The sequence below is a fragment of the Alexandromys fortis genome, unplaced genomic scaffold (assembly GCF_014885135.2).
Source record: "Alexandromys fortis isolate MF-2015 unplaced genomic scaffold, M_Fortis_MF-2015_v1.1 scaffold_56, whole genome shotgun sequence".
NCBI classification, from domain to species: domain Eukaryota; kingdom Metazoa; phylum Chordata; class Mammalia; order Rodentia; family Cricetidae; genus Alexandromys; species Alexandromys fortis.
Genome location: NW_026067935.1, coordinates 4,964,952 through 4,972,391, shown reverse-complemented (window position 1 = coordinate 4,972,391; position 7,440 = coordinate 4,964,952).

Sequence of the window (7,440 nt, the reverse complement as noted above, 5' to 3'; positions counted from 1 at the left end):
AAAGACACAGGTTTTCAGATTGGATATGAAAACAGAATCCATCCTTCTGCTGCATACAAGAAACACACCTCAACCTCAAAGAGAGACATTGCCTCAGAATAAAGGGTTGGGGAAATTTTTTACAATCAAATAGATGTAAGAAACAAGCTGGTGTAGCTATCCTAATATCTAACAAAAGAGATTTCAAACTGAAATCAATCAAAAGAGACAAAGAAGGTAATTTCATATTAGTCACAGGAAAAAATCCACCAGGAGGAAATCTCAATATTGAACATCTATGCCCCAAATAAAAGGGCACCCTCATATGTAAAAGAAATACTACTAAAGCTTAAGTCACACATTAAACCTCATACACTAATAGTGGGAGACTTGAACACCCCTCTCTCAGCACTGGATAGGTCTATCAGAAAGAAAATTAACAGAGAAACAAGGGAACTAACAGATGTTATGAACTTAACAGACATCTATAGAACATTCTATTCAAACATAAAAGAATATACCTTCTTCTCAGCACCTCATGGAATCTTCTCAAAAATTGACCACATACTAGGTAACAAAACAAACCTCCACAGATACAAAAAAAATTAGAATAACCCCATGTATCTTATCAGATCACCATGGCTTAAAATTAGAATTCAACAGCAACACTAATTTCAGAAAGCCCATGAACTCATGGAAATTAAACAATGCTCACTTGTATCATCAATGGATCAAGGAAGAAATAATGGAAGAAATCAAAGATTTCCTAAAATGCAATGAAAATGACCACACAACATGTCCAAATTTATGGGGCACAATGAAAGCAGTGTTAAGAGGAAAATTCATAGCACTAAATGCCTACATAAAGAAGCTTGAAAGCTGGGTGGTGGTGGCACCTGCCTTTAATCCCAGCACTCGGGAGGCAGAGACAGGAGGATCTCTGTGAGTTCGAGGCCAACCTGGTCAACAAGAGCTAGTTCCAGGACAGGCTCCAAAGCTACAGTGAAACCCTGTTCTGAAAAACAAAGAAATAAAAACAAAAAACAAAAAAAAAGTAAAAAAAAAAAAAAAAAAGAAACTTGAAAAATCCCACACTAGTGAGTTAACAGAACTCCTGAAAACTCTAGAACAAAAAGAAGCAAATTTATCCAGGAGGACTAGATGGCAGGAAATAATCAAATTGCGAGCTGAAATAAACAAAATAGAAACAAAGAAAACAATACAAATAATCAATGAAACAAAGAGTTGGTTCTTCAAGAAAATCAACAAAATAGGCAAAATTTATCCAAACTAACCAAAAGGTAGAGAGAGAATATACAAGTTAGCAAAATCAGAAATAAAAATGGGGACATAACAACAGACATGGAGGAATTTCAGAGAATCATCAGGTCATATTTCAAAAACCCGAACAGCACAAAACTGAAAAGCTTAAAGGAAATGAACAATTTTCTGGATAAATATCACTTATCAAAATTAAATCAAGACCAGATTGTTGAAATTGGAGCGGCGGGGCTGCATCCCCAGCACCCCGGCCGCCTGCTAGCTTATGCCCCGAAATAACAACACACAAACTGTATTCATTTAAACACTGCTTGGCCCATTTCTATCTAGCCTCTTCTCGGCTAACTCTCGCACCTGGACTAGCCCATTTCTAATAATTGTTTGTAGCACCCCAAGGTGCGCTTACCGGGAAGATTCTAGCCTATGTCCATCCTGGGTCGGAGCTGCCTGGGAGAGCAGAGCCTGGCTTCTCTGCTCCAGAGAGCAGAGCTGTCGAGTCTGAGCTCACTTCCTCTTCCTCCCAGCATCCTATTCTGTTTACTCCTCCCACCTATGTTTTAACCTATCAGGGCCAAGGAGTTCCTTTATTGCTTAACCAATGAAATCAACAGATTGATATATGACACTCCCACATCACCAGATAAGCAAATTAAATAAACCCATAACTGCTTTAAAAAAAGAAAGGGCTGGAGAGATGGCTCAGAGGTTAAGAGCAGTGCCTGTTCTTCCAAAGGTCCTGAGTTCAATTCCCAGCAACCACATGGTGGCTCACAACCATCTATAATGGGGTCTGGTGCCCTCTTCTGGCCTGCAGGCATATACACAGACAGAATACTGTATACATAATAAATGAATATTTAAAAAAAAGAAAGAAAAAGAAAAGAAACAGTCATCAAAAGTCTCCCAACCAAAAAAAAAAAAAAAAGCCCACAGCCAGATGGTATCAGTGCAGAATTCTACAAGATTTTCAAAGAACTAATACCAATACTCCTCAAATTGTTCCACACACTAGAAACAGAAGGAACATTGCTAAACTCTTTCTATCATGCCACAATTGCCCTGATAACCAAAAACACACAAGACATTACTAAGAAAGAAAATTACATACCAATCTCCCTCATAAACAGTGATGCAAAAATACTCATTAAAATACTGGCAAACCAAATCCAAGAACACATCAGAAAAATCATCCACCATAATCAAGTCAGCTTCGTCCCACAGATGCAGGGATGGTTCAACATATGAAAATCTGTCGATGTGTTCCACCATATAAACAAACTGAACAAAAAAAACCCGTTCATCTCATTAGATGCTGAAAAAGGCTTTAACAAAATACACCATCTCTTCATGATAAAGGCCTTAGAGAGATCAGGGATACAAAGAACATACCTAAATATAATAAGCCAACAGCCAACATCAAACTAAACGAAGAGAAACTCAAAGTGATCCCACTGAAATCAGGAACAAGACAAGGTTGTCCACTCTCTCCATATCTATCCAATAGAGTTCTTGAGGTTCTAGCTGGAACAATAAGACACCCAAAGGAGATCAAGGGGATACAAATCAGAAAAGAAGAAGTCAAACTCTCACTGTTTGCTGATGATATGATAGTTTACATAAGAGACCCCAAAAAATTCTACCAAGGAGCTTCCACAACTCATTATACCTTACGTAATGTACCAGGATATAAGATTAACTCAAAAAAGTCAGTAGTCCTCCTGTACACAGATGATAAGAGGGCTGAGAAAGAACTCAGAGAAACACCACCCTTCACAATAGCCAGAAATAACATAAAATATCTTGGAGGAACTCTAGCCAAACAAGTGGAAGACCTGTATGACAAGAACTTTAAATCTTTGAAGAAAGAAATTGAAGAAGACATCACAAAATGGAAAGATCTCCCATGCTCTTGGGTAGGTAGAATTAACATACTAAAAATGGCAACCTTACCAAAAGCAATCTACAGATTTAATGCAATGCCCATTAAAATCCCAGTAGAATTCTTCACATACCTTAAAAGAACAATACTCAACTTTATATGGAAAAACAAACAAACAAACAACAACAACAAAAAAAAATACCCAGGAGAACAAAAACAATACTGTACAATAAAGGAACTTCTGGAGGCATCACAATTCCTGACTTCAAACTCTACTACAGAGCTACAATACTGAAATCAGCCTGGTATTGGCATAAAAACAGACAGGAGGACCAATGGAACCAAAGCAAAGACCCAGATATCAATCCACACACATATGAACACCTGATTTTTGACAAACTAGCAAAAAATATAAAATGGAAAAAGAAAGCATATTCTACAAATGCTACTGCCATAACTGGATATTAACATGAATGAAAATAGATCCATATCTATCACCATGCACAAAATTGAAGTCCAAAGAGATCAAAGACCTCAACATAAGACCAACCACACTGAACTTCATAGAAGAGAAAGTGGGAAGTACACTTGAACACATTGGCACAGGAGACCACTTCCTAAATATAACCCCAATAGCACAGACACTGGGAGAAACAATTAACAAATGGGACCTCCTGAAACTGAGAAACTTCTGTAAAGTAAAGGACACAGTCAACAAGACAAAATGGCAGCTTACAGAATGGGAAAAGATCATCACCAATCCCACACTGGACAGAGAGAAGATCTCCAAAATATACAAAGAATTCAAGAAACTGGTCATCAAAAGAACAGATAATCCAATAAAAAAATAGGGTACTGACTTAAACAGAGAACTCTTAACAGAGGAATCTAAAATGCTGAAAGACGTTTAAAGAAATGCTCTGCATCCTTAGCCATCAGAGAAATGCAAATCAAAACAACTCTGAGATTTCATCTTATACCTGTAAGAATGGCCAAGATCAAAAACACTGATGACAACTTATGCTGGAGAGAATGTGGGGTAAAGGGAACACTCCTGTATTGCTGATGGGAGTGCAAACTGGTTAACAGCTGCTTTGGATTTCAGTATGGCAATTTCTCAGAAAATTAGAAAACAACCTACCTTAAGACCAAGCAACACCACTTTGGGGCATATATCCAAAGGATGCTCAATTATACCACAAGGACATGTGCTCAACTATGTTCATAGCAGCATTGTTTGTCATAGCCAGAACCTGAAAACAACCTAAATGCCCTTGACCAAAGAATGGATAAGGAAAATGTGGTGCATTTATACAGTGAAATACTGAATACTATGCAGCAGAAACAAATAATGACATCTTGAAATTTGCAGGCAAATGGATTGATCTAGAAAACATCATATTGAGTGAGGTAACACAAACTCAGAAAGACAAATATCATACGTACTCATTATAAGTGGCTTTTAGACATAAAACAACAACAAAAAAGCAGCCTGTAATTCACAATCCCAGAGAACCTAGATAACAAAGAGGACCCTAAGAGAGACATACATGGATCTAATATACATGGGAGGTAGAAAAATACAAGATCTCATGAGTAAGCTGGGAGCATAGGGTTCATGGGAGAAAGGGGAAGGCAGAGGAAGGGAGTGGAGTGGAGAAAGATATGTGCTCAACAACAACAATTGAAAAAAAGGAGTGGTATCATTCTCAGGTATGCCATCCACTTCATTTGAAACAGGATCTTCCCCTGGCTTGAGCTTACCAGATAGGCTAGATAAGCTTACCACAAGCCCCGGGATTCACCTGTCTCTGAATACCCAGCATGGGATTAGTAATATACAACACACACACACACACACACACACACACACACACGCACACAAAAACACAACTAATCTGCCATCTCCTTCAAAGCAAATATTCATTGAGTAGAAAGTCCAGGAAGACCAAATGCAGTACTTTTGTGGCTTCCATTGGGTCTTCTTCTTCTCCTTCTTCTATGGTTTTTTATATTATTTCATGTGTAGGGGTATTTTATTTGCATGTATATATGTGTGCATTGTGTGTGTTTGACCCTCAGGGAAGCCAGAAGAGGGTGTTGAATCACCTGGGATTGGAGTTACAGATGTTGCTCAGTCACCACCATGTGAGTGCAGGGAATTGAACTTGAGTCCTCTGTAAGAGCAACAAGTGCTTTGAACTCCTGAGCCATCTCTCCAGCCCCCATAGTGGCCAATCTTTCTGATCTTTCCATACATTTCTTTTGGTTGCTGAATATGGTAGGGCATGGATGCCTGGGTGATCATGAAAACAGATGAATTGGAGACGAAGGGGGAGTTAGAAAGCTCTCATTAGCAACCTTTCCTATAATCTACAAAAGAGGGACACCTAGGCTTAGAGTTATAGGAGAAACAGTTGGGTATTGATGCATGTCCTCCTGTATATGTGTGTTAAATTATGTATTGGAATAAATGTCTACTGTGTTTTCCTGTTATTGTCTTGGCAACACCAAAGTAAATGGCCCATAAAGAATAAATAAAGTTTTCCCCCTTTAATAAGAAAGGGTTTAAATATTCAAATGTTTTGACAATTAATGGTGCCGGTAATAAAATGAACTTAATGCCTTTTTTGACTGCAAGGCTTCTGCAAGAATGTGGGTTGGTGTCTGAGTCTGAAATTTAGTTTGGTTGCTTCTGATTTCAGTTTGTCTAGTCATTCCAGTTGCTTGGGAGCCAACAGTCTTATAAAAGCCAGAGAGCATTGACATTAAGGTAGGGCACCAGGAACACTCAAATCCCTTACAAACCAGAAGTCAGAGATGGTAGTGATACTGCTGCTATCTTTTCAATGAGCTCTGGAGTTTTCCTCAAGTTCTGTTCTTTTACTGTAAGAGGTTGGATTTTGCAAAGCAGGCTCAATGCTTCCTTGGGAGCATCATTGCAACCTTCCTTGTCAGTTAAACAACTACCACATGAAAAGCAGACAATTTCCCAACCTTAAGGTCTACTGGACAGTGTCTGTACTCATCAGGGTTCTTCATCTGGTGTGGAGCAGCTGAGGCAGCGGCATTACTGAGCTGTTTGGGTTTCTTTCATTTGGTGGCTCTGTTCTCTCTTCTTGACTCAGAACCTTCTGTTTGATTACTAGGTGTGGGAAAGGAGCCTGCACAAGAAATGGGCGGCAGAGTCCATCTTTACCTCTGCCTTCCATCTTGTTGACCCTGTGGGAAGCTGCTAATTTTCATCACAATTGCATCCTTCCTCTTTTTCCTGTTCCCACTGCTAAACTCCTTTATAATCCACTGGGTCTTTAGCACTATTTCTTGTCCTTGGAATACAGGCAGAAGGGACGTGTGTTGCTTCCCAGATAATGCAGACCGTCCACATTCCTTCTCCGGTGCCTGCCTAGGTCACTGTTGTTCGTGCAAGAGGATGGCAGAGCCAGAAGCTGTAAACTCAGGCACCTGTGAGCCTGAAGCGTCAGTCCTCCCGCTGACCCATGGGGTCTGTACTAGCTTCCTTTCGGTTGCTGTGATAGAACACTCTGATGAAAAGCAGTGTAGCGGGAGGAAAAGGGTTTTTTTCTGACTTCAACTTTCAGGTCATCAAGGGATGTCAGGGCAGTAACTCAAGTAAGGTCTTGAAGCTGAAGCAATGGAGGGTCTGTTTGCTGACTTGCTCCTGGTCAACTAGCTTTCTTATAGAGCTCAGAATTATCTGTTTGGGGGATGGTGATGCCCATAGTGGGCTTGGCCCTCCTAAATCAGCGAACAATCAAGGCAATTTCAAATAGACATAACAGACCAACACAATAAGACAATTATAAGACAATTGAGACTTCTCTCTCTCTCTCTCTCTCTCTCTCTCTCTCCTCTTTCTCTTTTCATGTGATACTGAGTTAATCAAATGTTATAGTTAGTGATAACCACAGCATGTATCTTGCTTTCTTGATCTGTAGACTCATAAAGGGAGAAGAGATTTGTCCCATGGTGAACCATACCCACGTCTCACCAGGAACCGATTTAGACGAGGATTTTGATGCACGAGTGAGTCAGCACTCTGAAGTACTTGGCTGTAGAAACGAAAGCATTTTTTGAGTGCCAGAGGGTAGACTTGGACTGAATTGTGCTCTCTTAAAAAAAGATACATAGACATCTGTTATCTAATGGTGTGGTGGGTTCCATGGAAAGGAAGTGCAGACGAATTATCCTTTAGAAAGAAGTTTATTAGGAGAGATCTGGACCATTACAGCCATGACCAGGCCCGGAAGCAGAAGACGAAACCTCTGGGCCCGACAGGA